The sequence below is a fragment of the Stylophora pistillata genome, chromosome 1 (genome assembly GCF_964205215.1).
Source record: "Stylophora pistillata chromosome 1, jaStyPist1.2, whole genome shotgun sequence".
Classification (NCBI taxonomy): Eukaryota; Metazoa; Cnidaria; class Anthozoa; order Scleractinia; family Pocilloporidae; genus Stylophora; species Stylophora pistillata.
Window position 1 is genome coordinate 36,967,646 of NC_142519.1, and position 13,967 is coordinate 36,981,612.

General features: G+C 39.8%; 1 protein-coding gene, 1 long non-coding RNA gene and 1 pseudogene across 3 annotated transcripts in view; 2 read left to right on the plus strand and 1 right to left on the minus strand.

The window, feature by feature from the left end:
* Window positions 1-13,967, plus strand: part of LOC148742291 (uncharacterized) — a 356,385-nt gene that overhangs the window by 285,813 nt on the left and 56,605 nt on the right. The window lies entirely within an intron of this gene.
* LOC148742308 (uncharacterized) lies at window positions 3,255-5,328 on the plus strand. Its single transcript, XR_015999393.1, has 2 exons — window positions 3,255-3,934; window positions 4,157-5,328. It is a non-coding gene; the product is annotated as an uncharacterized LOC148742308 (long non-coding RNA).
* The window catches only part of LOC148742309 (delta-1-pyrroline-5-carboxylate synthase-like), a 23,049-nt pseudogene continuing 13,977 nt past the window's right edge, over window positions 4,896-13,967 (minus strand). The window contains exons 3-9 of the transcript XR_015999356.1: window positions 13,253-13,392; window positions 11,344-12,628; window positions 10,220-10,412; window positions 9,542-9,663; window positions 8,852-9,035; window positions 8,143-8,238; window positions 4,896-6,747 (exon numbers count right to left, since the gene is read on the minus strand). The product of XR_015999356.1 is annotated as a delta-1-pyrroline-5-carboxylate synthase-like (transcript). The remainder of the gene's footprint in view (window positions 6,748-8,142; window positions 8,239-8,851; window positions 9,036-9,541; window positions 9,664-10,219; window positions 10,413-11,343; window positions 12,629-13,252; window positions 13,393-13,967) is intronic.

The following is a 13,967-nucleotide window of genomic DNA, read 5'->3' on the forward strand; positions in this document are numbered from 1 at the left end:
ATTTGTTTTGTTTCACTGAGGTACATTTTTTTCTTCTAGCTCAATTTCCAATGTTTTCTTTTTCCTCTGAGATATACTTTTCCATTAATGATTTCTCATTATTCCAGGTTGCACCATATGAAAGAGTTGCGTCATCCGCGCAAATATCAAAGTTAGAAAGTTAGAATTACTAACATAGAGTTGCAAGTCATTAACAAAAAGCAAGAAGAATATAGGTCCAACAATTGAATCCTAGGGTACTCCTTGTTTAACTGACATAAGAGAGGAAATAGTGCTATTAACCTCAACAGACTGACTCAGATACGATTCAGACCACTTGACAGTTCGAACAGTTCGGCTCTATATTCCAATCTTATCTAATGGAACTTTATGGCTTACCAGGTCAAAGGCCTTTTTGAAGTCAATGAAAGATAAGGCCTGATACTTTATCACCATCCACTTCAAACAGAAATTTGTCAGTGAGCTTGATGAGAGCCGTCTCCGTCGGGTGATTTGGTCGGAATCCTGATTGCATTCGGAAAATCAAGCCATTATCTTGTAAGTAAGCAAGTAAAGAGTTTGCAGCGTGCCTTTCGATAACTGTATAAATAACTGAAAGGACCAAGACTGGCCTGTTCTCGTTGCAATCACCCCGAGGTCCACCTTTATAGTTAGGCCCTTCGTGCAAAGATAATTGAAAAAGTAACGAGAACAAAAAAAAAAAAAAAAAAGAGAAAATAGGGAAAAAAGCGATTCGAGGAGTCTGGCAACGGCGTGAGCGCGTGCGTTGGTGCCAGGATCAAACTCAACTGATGCATGCTTGCGTATGCTGCATTCCCTCCTTCCGTCTCGTTTGTTGTAAAAAATCAAATAACGAAAAAACAAACTAGAGTCCGTACTCCGTAGAAGATATGTAATTAAAATGATCACAACACTCGGTTTGAATAATACCCTTTCACTTCGTAAAAATTCCGAACTCAGGGATTTAAGTGGGGTCAAAATGGTGTGACATATACATGCTGTACAGTTATACACAGGCTTAGACAAACACCAAGCTTGCATTTAGCTGTTACCTCAACTTAGTTTCTCTGTCCACAATTTTAGATTACTTTAGCATTAACACCATATCTAATAGTGTTTTGTTTCCTTTAGTATTTACAATACATGTTAGTTTTGCTGGTTGACATTCTGATGGAAACTCTTATCACTGTTTCTCACTGTTAAAATTCTCATGTGTTGGTGTCATGGCAACCACATAATTATCATAGAACACAAAGTTGTTTTATGTAATTTGGACCTTATCAAAATACAATTTTAAAAGTAAAATTCATGATTTCCTCCTCCAGAGACTCGAAAAGTATGACGATTATATTGATTTGTCTACTTTAATAGCACAACTATAAGACCCCAGCTTGTTCTGTTTTCTTGCCGTATCTTAAATGTATTAATGTAGTTGCAGGGCAGGAAACTTGGCCCGTCCGAACGTCCGAGACGGGTAACTTTTCCATTCGGACAAGGAAAAAGATGATCGAGGTTGTGCAATTGGACAAGTAAGGCCTAGCTTATACGTCGCGCTACAGTCGAATTTAATTCAAGGTCCCACAAGCAATTAAATTTGACGATAGCGCGACGTCTAGAACGAATTAAATTCGTCCTTCACGTTTTACCCGTCTTGGTAAGACGGATAAAATAACGATAACGCGTCTTCAGTTTTAACGTCCCACTAGCGCCGCGTCGAATGAAATGCATACATTTTCTTAATGTATTTCAATTTATTTTGGCGAGCCCGCAGCGACCCGAGGCACTGCATTTGAGAAGAGAATTAAATTCGATCGTACTGATTTCGACGCATAAAACCACGCCACGGTTTACGTCGAAGGAACGACGAATTTAATGGAATCAAATTGGTCTGAATTAAATTCGACTGAGGCGACGTATAGAGTAGGCCTAAGTTGTAGAGCTCTAACGTTGCCTGACTTTGGATAAATAATAAATCATAATTTTCCCGTATTTTACAACTAAGAGCCTAGGCAATAAACTTTCTTTTCTTTTTGTGCAAGCTGTGTATTTGATTTCTTCGCTCAGCGTCGCTATTGATTTCCACTTAACTGGGGCATTGTTGAACTGTAAAAAAGGATTTTTGAAACCCTAAATTGCTGTTGCCGATTTTTTGGGACAAGTAGTTTTGTGGTTCGGACAAGTAAAATACACACTACACTTGTCCAAAGGGACAAGTGAATTGAAAAGAAAGTTTCCTGCCCTGAGGTGTAATTTGTCTAGAATTTTGAATCTCTTCTCTGTAAATATTTTTTATTTCATATTTTTTAATATATGTATTCAACACTGCCCGCCTCGACTAGCCTTTGCTGACTGCGGGCAGTGCATATTTCTTGTGATACTGTAATATGTCATTAAACTGTCATCAAAACTGTCACCTTACTGGATCAGGCATCTGCGGCAAAGTCAAACAATATGCATTTTTCCTTATGATTCTCTAGAGTTAGGCAAGCAACTGTGGCGAGTTTTGAAAAGTTTAGAAGAAGTCTTAGCATTAATTTACCCTCTGTTAGATCTATGACGAGGGAATATCGCAGAAATAGTCGACATTTTAAAATTTGCTACCATTACTCAGTCAGATGTTTGTTTTTGAGAGCATTATTTTGTGATTAAGGTCCTTAAAACCCATGGATTAAAGTCAAATGAGAACTATCCATTGTTGATGACTTTGATTTAATCCAGCTCCCTGGCAGTTTTTAAATTTGCTTTTTTTTTTCTCTAATTGCCACATTGTTGGTCTTGGTCAGGCGGGCCAACTCGAGACGCTGAAAAAATGAGCGTTACCAGTAACCTGTTGTCCGCATCTCCTTAAAGTAAATTCTCATAGAAATTAGGTAAGACTAAGACATGAAAAGCTAAACGAAGAAAACATTATCAAAACCACCAAAGAGACGTATGCTTTTTTTAGGATGTATATAAAAGTTATGAATTCACCTGCCGACGCAAAGACAATGTCTATTTTTTTCTCGTTTCAGACTGGCCGGATTCCTAGCAGCTTGTCCGTATTTGTTTAAAGCCATTCTTGGTCCAGTAGGAAGAATAACAGCTGATATGCTCATAAGATACAAGATTTGTAAAGTTGGTACAATAAGGAAAATTTTTTACGGGGCAGGTAATACTTACATTTGTATATCTGTAAGTAGTTAGCAATCGCTAAGGCCAGTAGCATAAACTATGATTCTATTAAGGCTCGCATATGATCGTCTTTGTCGCAGGGATTAGTAAAATTATCATATGACCCGTCTGGCGCCGCTCGCGCAATCCCATAGAAAAGTGTACCAAAAGCTGACGTGTGCAGGGCTGGACGGGTTGACATGAGCCGGTCGAGAAAAAGCTATCCGGCTCTGGTTCTCTTGTACGCCTTTATTGCACAAAAAAACAAACCAACATTCTTCGCATTTGTCGCAAAAAAAAAAAGTGACAACAGTGAAAAAAAAAAAAAGAGAAAATAAGTAATGTTTTCGATGAATTGTGAGTTTCTTGTTCTGACTTGAGAAAATAAATGAAAAGTTTTTTTTATTGTAGAATCGTTTTTGTGGTATTTCGCGCGCGCCAATCTATGGCCTTCCATTTAAGTCAAAACAAACTTTTCAAATTTTCAAAACTTATAGTCTGAGTGTATGTGGAGAGATGTATGCGGGCCATGCGTAAACCTCACTTGATAGTGGATGAAACTTTGACTTCAAGATTCACTTAAAGATGAATCTTCTCCGATTCCGTCCATAGGTTTATTAGCTGGAATATTTATAGTGGCAATAGGCTATATTTGGCTAAGGAGAACAAGTGTTATATTCCTGGTGTTGGGTGTTGAATTTTCTAGTTTAAATGCTATTGGTTACGCTGTCGATCATTTGGACATTGCCCCACCCTTTGCATCAGCTCCTGGATTTATAACCCAGTAAGTAGACATGTATAAGAGGGACCTCAAGGAACCAACCACGCATGCTTTGTTTCGAAACTGAATCTGCACTTTTTCTGCCCTGTACATTCGACTGTTTACAGTGGTAGTCCATTCCGCAAGCTTAAAGGCTGTGATCATTTTTCTCATTTAGATACAAGATTGGAGGATAGTGTTCTGAAACACACTTGTTATGTTAACGCCGTAATTTTCTACACACAGCCTTGTTTAGGAGAACGCCAGCCATGGGCATCACCTACTACGCAGGAAGATATAGACAAAGAGGAATAAGACTCCTAGGACTCACACAGAATGATACAGTGCTACAGTAGAAACTACGTGGTAAGGTCCAATGGTTACATGTTCCAGTATCACGGTGGCAAGTTGGTTCTAGTCCTTGCTCTTTTGTTCCGTTTAATTAGTGCGAAGCAAAGAGCGAAGGAATACTTACCAACGTGTGGCTCATAGTGAGACGCAATAATTCTACTTCGTCATCCGACCGAGGCTAGGAGTATGGCAGTTTGAAGGGCGTGATCAACAATTATGACTTTTTATACGATCAGTATCATCTTTGAAGTATGTCGACCTTAATTAAGAAAAAATATGAACATTTGGCTTCTATGAACAAACGTAAGATAAGTTTAAACTAAAGAATAAATCTATAATCATTCTACTACTTTGCAGTATTTCTTTACATAGCGGTGCACATGTTCTGATCTGGGAGAGAAAAGGGAAAGCGTACTGACACGCCTGTGAAGAACCGTATTATCTTTAGCTGGGCTACCGGAATCTTTCGTCTCCAGGATGCAAATGACGTGACTATGATTGTTACCTCTCGAAAAAAAGATAACAGGCGGACAGTGATGTCCAAGGTCTGTTCAGATAGTTAATCCATCATATAATTTTGCTTGAACGCGATTGGTTTAAACGTGAGCGAATATGCACCAGCTAAGAAAGGAACTTATCAAACGTATTTGCTTTATTGGGTTTTACTTTGAATGTTACATTATTTAGTCTCTGTTACGTAGAACCTGTCTCCTTCATCGGTGATAAAACTGTTAATAAATAGTATTTCGCAAGAGAAAATACCGTTCACTTTACAATGCGCTACGGCTAGTTAAAACTCTGTTAATAATAATACTTGTCAGCAAGCCGACAAGATCTTTGTTTTGTACGTGGGGAGGGGAAGGGACGGCGAAAGGGCAGATAGAAAATAGAAGATGCAAAGAACCCATTGATGTCGTAACGATTCTGTCTCAACGATTCTGTTCCGTTTTATTAATTTTTTTCATGTAATTCTCATTGTGCCTGATAGCGATAACCGTACTAAAATACCAGAGTTGTGTCCTATGCATTTTCCACATGTCAGAACTGATTGCACAGATCCTATCTCTCCCCCCTCCCCCCGAACACACAAAGAGTCTGCTTTAAGAACTATTTTCAAACTGTGCATGTTCTTGTAACAGGCATCAGGACCAGGGACTTTTCAGCTGCCCCTTTCCTCCGCGGACAATCGTGGAAAATGCACGGGATTGACTTAAGAACCGAATTACGAAGTAAACCAATATCTTGCTTTCTCGGGGTTGACAGCAACATCTCGGTCATACCAATATAACAACTATTATTATTACGAAAACTCTTGTGTATACTTGATCAAGAGTCAGGTTTTCTGCTTTGCATAGTCTGTCCTGAGAACGTGACAGTCAACTATTGGGGTCAACGTACAGTTATTATTACGGTATATTCATCAGTATCGCTTGAGCATGGAGCACAAGAACGGCAACAAGGTATCAAGATTGCGTTCAGGCGAACGCAAAGCCAAACAAACAGTTTTAAATATTCCTAATTTCTCAAAAATGGGGTTCCGCATTTAGCTATCCACAGAGAGAAAAAGTTCCTTGTCAGTGATATTTTTACATTGTCTAGCAATAAGATGCATATATATCTTATTAGACGTTTTCTTGTGTATTATTGCTGAGTATTTTTACGAGTACTGCCGTATTCAGTAAAAATACTCAGCGATACTACACAACCAAACCTCTCATGAGTTAATTATTATCCAACCCGCCAAACTGTTATTTCAGAAGGCGGGACGGAATTGACGCGTTTTCGTGTTACTGTTTCTATTTTCTTCAATAAATGAAAAAGTTTTCTGGTCGTCTAGCTTTTTTTTCTTCGTTGGATTCAACTAATAAACTTAAATCTATATTTGCCATCCCATTTCGACTCTTCGTCGTCAGAAATAGGATTCAAATTGTCCGTCATCTTTTTTCCCGTAACTTTAATCCAATTCTTCGCTTGCGCGATGCGAGAAAACCTGTCTAACCGGTTCTCTGATGTACAAATACCGCAGGATATTTGTACTCGTCTTTGGCGTCATTTGTACTCTACGGATTGTAGTTGGATAACAAAAACGGATAACTGAGATACAAGCATGAGAGCAATAGCTAAATTAATTGAACATAATAATACGTTCTTGGGCGGGACGTTTCAAAACATACGCTCATCAAAAGCATAACATTGACTCGTATAACGAGTACTGTGCGCAAACTGAAGCACACGTTTAGCATTACGTAATTATTTCTGTATTACTTCGCTGTCGCCATTATCCGAAGTCATTTCTTCGTCAGTAGAATCCTGATGAGTGCCTTCAATCGGGAGGGTCTCGTGAAGATACTTGAGCAGGCCTCCATCAGCAAAGTCATCCACTGTGTGTCCCTGGCCAGTCATTACTCATCTAGCGGTCAGTAATCCTTCCACACCCACAGGACCCCGGCCATGGATACGACCCGTGCTGATACCTACTTTAGCACCTAAATAACATAATTGTGTTTAGTAGTATCCTGTACCTTTGAAGGACTCGATGAATTCCCATCCCCGCTACCTATAGCAAGCTCCGCGACACACTATGCTCCTACGCAGGACAAGAAAACCCTCGATAATCAACAGGTAGAAAAACGGGCAAAGTGCAGCCACGACCAAAGCACTGGAGCTATACCGGGGTTTCAAGGTTCTAATGGACTCACGGGTGTACCTGGAAGGTAGGAGTCCCGATGCGCGCATAATTTCCCCTCCCTTTGTAAAACGATCTTTTCAGGTCAACAACATCCATATCTTCAGAATCACTTTTGGAAAACTGCCCAAGTCCAAAGAATCGTCATCGCATAATATGTTTTCCGTGGCTAGATACTCCACTTCTTCGTCGTTCTCGCCGCTTGAATGCAGACGCGCAAATACGCAGTATGAGCCATTTCACATAAGAGCGCGGAAATTCGTGACAGCGTCCCTATCCCTCTTCCCACCGCCTTTGAAAAATCCTACCTATGCGTATCTAATTAGATGAACCCGTTCACTCCCAAGATATCATTAGCAATTCTCCTCACAGGCAGCCATACAAATAGTATGAAACTAGTTCGGAGAATTTGGTATTGGATCAATAAATAGTTCCCTAAGGAGAAATTCTGGGGCCCGTTTTCCGAAAGTCCCATTAACTGAACTGGCCCGAAGCCATATTTTACAATCAAAATTTAGAGAATAGATTCGAAGGTTCTGGCACTCTAACCAGTACATTTTGTTCCTTTAGCTCATAGTTTTATTGCACAATTTGCAAATCTTCTGAAACCCCACATTGAATAACAACATATTCCTCCTATAGGAAACAGTAGCCGCAAAAACAGAACAGCTTTACCGGCCCGTTAATTTCACTGTACCTTCGAGAGACGGGCCCCGAGTCAATGATGGAAGTTAAACGTTTACAAGCTTCTAAATTCCAGATGATTACATAAAAAGAATACGAAAGGTGCCACGCTACACGAAGAACACTGGGAAAGGAGGATGTCATCATCATTACGGTGTCAAAAGAAGAAATTCAATCCCATAACTGCCGTAGTTGCGCGCCTGCAACCTGTTTTCCGGACCTCTGATATCTATGAGCAAAAGTATCCCTTTTACCAATTAAGGATCGTCGCAGGTTACATTTGTTTTACTTCAAGCCTCCCGAAAATTGGACAAGATTTTTATTTCCCTTCGGGATAATCTTTTAACCCTTCACACTCCATAACTAGAACCCTTGTTACTGGAACCGAAGCAAATTTGTCCTCCCATCGGGTCACTAATGAATTTTGCGCTCCACGAACTGAAACTTTTATTTTACTTAATTAACGGCAATTGTGTTCCTGTAATAGCTAAGCACACTGTTTCATACTTACCCGGGCCAAAGGGATACCCATCGGAAAATCTAGTGCTTGTGTTATGGAAGACACACGCACTATCCACAGCTTTTAGAAAGTGATCAGCAGTCCCCCCTAACAATAAAATATTTTGATAAGGGGCTTTTAGTAATCGGCACAACGCAAACCATAAATGCATCTTGCGCGGCTTACAAATTTGTCAACTGAGCAATATGTAGTATAACATAGAAACTTGGAAAATATAAGTAAGTTGTCTATATTTTTCTGCGTTGCGCAGCTGACGTAGGTTCTCTTTAAGGTTTTTACAAACAAACAAACAAACAAACAAACAAACATACGAAACATCACAGTGTAGAGACGATGGCCAACAGAAATGACCTCCAAAAATGGACCTTAGAATCATTGAAAGAAATACCCCATACTGGAAACAAACGGACGTTGAATTGTTATAATGAAAACTTTAGCAAACGCTTAGTCAACATATGCGGCAAATTAAAATGGCGCGTGGCGTGAACATTGAAAGACTAATGTGTCTTACATGTAGCTAGCGGATATTCACCTCGCTGCATAGCCACCTCACTTGGTGAATAGCTCTTAAATATCACGAGAATTACCAAAAACACTGATATAATCTTCATCACACTGTCATAGCTCTGCGAAATCATTGCGATAAAAACAGAGCTGAAAAGAACCCTGATTACGGAGAGATTAAGTAAGATATTCTTACCATTATCGGTGATAATGACAGCGTAAGAGCTTCCACATTGATGGATGCGATCAATGGCTTCCTCTGTAGTCCTGACTACTTCCACTGTACACCCTAACTCGCTGTATTCTTTCTTCGTAGTCTTGGCCAGAGCCGGAGCCAGCGGTAAAGTCTTGACCAACTTGAGTCCGGCGTGAACTATTACCTGAAAAGAAAATCAATTCAACAAACAAATAAAATTAATACCAGAAATAAGAACAAAATTAGCAAACGGAGTCAGGTGGTGAGTTGGTGGTCTTAATAAGAAGGACGCACATTTTGTCCAGCATGAGTAATCAGCGAACTTACGTAGGTTAGCGACGGACAAAAAATGCGTACTGATTGAAAAAAAATAAAATAATAATAATAATAATAATAATAATAATAAAACAGCTTCGCGCTTCAATTTCACTCAAAGCTGTGTTTTCATAGTTTTCTCAAATTTCGTGATTTTGACGCTTAAAACGCATATAGCGATGAAAAAAAAAAACAAAAACAAAATAAATTCAATTGCGCAAAATAACACAAAAATTCATAACCGTTGAAAAGTAACGCTCTAAAATTTCTTAGAAGCGAATTTCTCTCGCGCATTCATTTTTCATCACCCAAAGCATAGAGAGCAATATGGAAAAAGCGCATTCTAATGTTATAGTGTAAAGGTTAACGACTTACTCCTTTTTCCCTGAGAGCTTTCAGCATGTGTTCCAGAAATGGTGACTGAACAAGATCCCTGTGGACTAAAAGGGTCTCCACAGCATTGCAAGCTGCAGGGTAGTCACATTTGGAATCCATTGCTACAAAGAAAGAATAGAGTATACTGCAACCAAAATACAGACGATGGATGCCGAAAAATCAAGTTTAACAGATGTACCGTACGAACATGATCACCCACAACGAAATGTTTGTCTCGGCAATCATTAAGCCAAAACGGAAAGCCATTGAAGAAGGGTTTGGTTTAAAGATATTACCCGCGTTTAAACATCTAGTTGAATAGCGGGAGTTATCAAATGGTTTTTGGGAAAAATAGCCAAAATTTTCGTATTTCACGATCCTTGAAGTAAGTGAAACCATCTGGTAAAGTTGATCGCCACACAAGCACCACAGGTAGTATCAAGGAAGTTATCGCTGAAGATTGCAGAATGCGGGTTCTTGTCGCGTTAATCGCACCCGAATCAAGGATAATTGGTTGGAAGAATGCTGCAAGTTTTCTGGACCAATCACAGAGCGAAGTCAAGCACAACGAATGCAACCGCGGGTTATTACTACTACCCATTAAAAATCGAGCAAAATCGGCAATGAAACGCTTTTTCACCAAGCATGAGGTACAATAATGAGTTATATAATGCTCACCAATCTTTGTGGCCATTTCAAGATCTGCATCTTTGTCGACATACACGTGGCAAATTCCCTAAGCATGCCAAGAACAGGAATTTCTTTGCTCTGTCTGAATGCGCTCAATCATCTTACTGGAGCCTCGAAGGACGGTTACATCCACGTATTTATCCAAGTGATTAAGATGATTTACCTCTTCTCGAGTACTGACCTAACAGTAAGAATAACATTTACACAGTCAGTATATAAAGACTACAGGACTGACACGGGTGTGATCGGCTCACAGAGTTCGATCACAGATCTGTGGCACGGCTTCTATGAGAAATGATCGCCGGTGAGAAGAGAGAGGGGGTTTGGGAAGGGTAGACGCCAAACCTTCCAAATTCAACGCTCTTCGTACCATCGCGCTTCATTTATTGGAGAAATTTCCACTGCAGTGTGAAAACAAATTCGGAATTGTCTTCATCTTGGTTTAATTTACTGCGCCTTGTCATTGGTCCAAAAAACTCGTACCACTTCCTCGACCAATCAGATCCAAAACTACAACCAGAGGCGAGATGGTCACTCAGCCGTTTGCTTTTTTTATTTGAGCCGTCATTGGCTCCTTGTGATTACTTGAGTTTTGTTTTTACGACACCCAATCAAAAAGCGGTCTGAGAGAACTTCTGGAACAGGGTACCCACTTTGCTTATTCATGTTTTGGAAAGCAAGAGAGTTGCGAAGTTCATCCCTGAGTAAATTATTGAGAGCATCAAAGACATACTGAAACCTAATTAGTCCACATTCAGTGTGCGAAGTGAATTGCAAGGCAGTAAAACTCTGAATCAAAGTCAATGGCTGCAAGAAAGTCAGTCAATGGTAGTCACTGCAAAGTTTAAATTGAGAGCAGAAAATTGATGTATGAAAAGTTTAAAAGGGCTCGTTTAATGTCTTAATCCTTTAGAAAAAGTTACCGCTACCGGTTTACTATGTCGAAATTATTGACTCTCTCTACAAATGACAGTAAAAATTGTACACATTTACTGACGTCTGTTGAGGCGAAAAAAACAACAAGGATGATGGATTAGTGTCAGCTAATCAGCCTAAGCACCGTCACAAAACTTAACAAACTAACAGCTTGAGGGGGGGAGGGGGGAACGTACATGGACAAAGCCTCTGCAACAAGACTGTGAAGACATCTATTGCTGTGATAAGCTTCTTTACCACCATTCAGAAGCAAACCGTTACATGTGCTGATGGCTAAAGAGGCGACCTTGGAGAAAAAAATTCCAGCTTATGAAAAGACAAATCCATGAACAAACAAAACTAGAGGAAAAAAATCCCTTTCGTTTTCCATGGGTAAGGCTCGAAATCCCTGGGTTTTATAAAAGCAGGATTTTTATGTTTTAAGTTTACTTTGGATCAAGAAGCAAGTTAACAGGAACACACAGAAAAAGAAAAACAAAACAAAACAAAACAAAACGAACGAACGAACAAATACTTTTCATATCTAAATACCAGGTAAGTCAACTTCTAAATCTTACAATACTCTATAAGGAAAAAGATGAGAAACATTTAAACCTACTACAGCTGTACCTGCACTAGAGCAGCTGGGCAAGATCTAAAAATCACAAGAAGCACTCTAATTGGAACAGTTTCTTGTTTCAGCTCTAAACCATTACGATTTTGGTTCGTGTTAGCACACGACCGAAGATGTTGTGCGAGGAATCCGCAATCTGTCTCAGTCCCTGAGCAAGGTTTTCAAGTTTGGACGAACGGTGTCAAAAGTAATCTGCCCATCATAAGGGAACTTAAGCGTCTCTCAAACCGAGCGTAGTCCAGAAGAAGGTTGGCTAATTTGTGAATGATTCTGGCCGGCTAGACAAAACACGTAAAAGAAAAACAAAGGTGCATCATTTAAACTGTAGTACTGCGCGTGACGTTTGAATGTTGAAATGATATATGTGGCGCGAGAAGACTCAGCTTCAAGCCGTGCTTCAAACCTAAGCCGAGGCAAAAAAAGAGAGATGTTAGGAAAAAACCAAACACTACCCCTCAACCAAAGGGAATTTTGGGTCATTTTGGCCAAACATCTCGTCGAAAACTTTTCCGTTCATTTTTTTGCCTATAAGTCTGGATAGTTTGAAATGGTCCAAAGAAGCCTGCAGAACAGACATTATTTGTTTGGCGTTTTTCAGTGGAACGGAGGTAAGCGCGAGACAAGCGTGGAGTGCCAGTCGCGTGCAAGGGGAGAAACGTGCTACTTCACGCTCGCCTTGCGTTTGCCTCCGTTCGTCTGAACAACACAAAAGGATTACGGCTGCTCTGCAGGCTAGACCTGAACATGGAATTAAATTACTAGCAAACAACTGTTTGGCCTTAAGCATTTTTAATAGTCTACAACTGTACCCGGTCAGCGGTCAGTGCTTGCTTTTCCCCTTTTGCGAGCTATGAAAAAAAGTGAATTAATAAAAGAAACCGAAAAACACATTTAGGCAGAAAAAAAAAAAACAGTATAACAGCAAACAATTCTATAAAACTAATATATCCCGAGAAAAGGGTGCAAATTTACAGTCACAGGATCAACCAGGACCACTCGGTATATCATCACGCGCGAGTTACCACAAATTTTCAGGAGGGAGGGGGGATGGGGGGAAGCTACTGAAAGGCTTAGCCAGACACTGTAATCACTAAAAACACTCGGTATCTAGTTCACGATGCACACTGAATGAAAACGCTGATATGGCATTTTTACAAAAACTTCTCCCAATCTAGCATCTAAAATCGATAATTTCACAGAACCTTATGTGGACATTCCAATCTCCTCTTTGATTGTTTGATTTCAGGATCCTGTCCCTCCAGTGTTTCTGAATATTTAAGTTAAGGTCGAGATCAACTCTGTATCAGATAGCCATTAGAGTTTGAGAATTCTAAACAAAAAAGTATCGCAATCAAGTTTCGATCTAATATAAAGCGCTCTCTGTTTGGCCTGCTGCCTTAAGTTTCCAACCAATCACTATAAGGTAAACTACAACATGACGATGACATGAACTAAGGTACATTCTGACATACCTGCCGCAGCCTGATTCTCTACAGATGGCCCTGGTTCGTCGACCATAGTGAAGAATGCTCCAAACTTTCGGCTAGCGAGAACTTGACGAATGACGTAATCACTTTCGGTACCATTGGCTCTTTAGTGCCCAGGCTGCAGCCTGAACAGTCACAAAGAAGGTAAAAATAAAATGGTTAAGTTACGAGAGTTGAAATAATTCATCGTTATTTTGTAAGTCTTTTTCTCTGAGAGCAAATCGCAGAAGGCACGTCATGCGAAACTGTTTCGATCTCTCTTTCCCAAAGATTCAAACGCAAACTTGCCTTTGTAAAGGAATCATAACACGATTTATGACTCGTACTAAAGTTAGCATAAGGCCCCGTTCACACCGTGCTGTGACTTTCTGTCATCGTTCTGCCTTGCTTCCACACTAATCCGAAAAAATTCTCTACTGAAAACAGAGAGTTTCAAACTACAGATAATTTTCAAAACGGCACTATAGGCCATACGGTAACTAAAATGTACTCAGAGAATAATTGAAAAAACGTAGCTGTGTACGGATAGTCCAAAATTGAAAGGATTAGGCTAAATTTCAGTACCTGTCTGCCTTCCTTGAAGTTCACCTCAAGATTTAGCATCTTTCTCGTTTGTACTTTTTTTGTGACTTTATTGAATCAAAGAGACTGCTGTTTTTGAATGACAACTCGTTGCTTGCGTATGGGAATTTCAATGTTG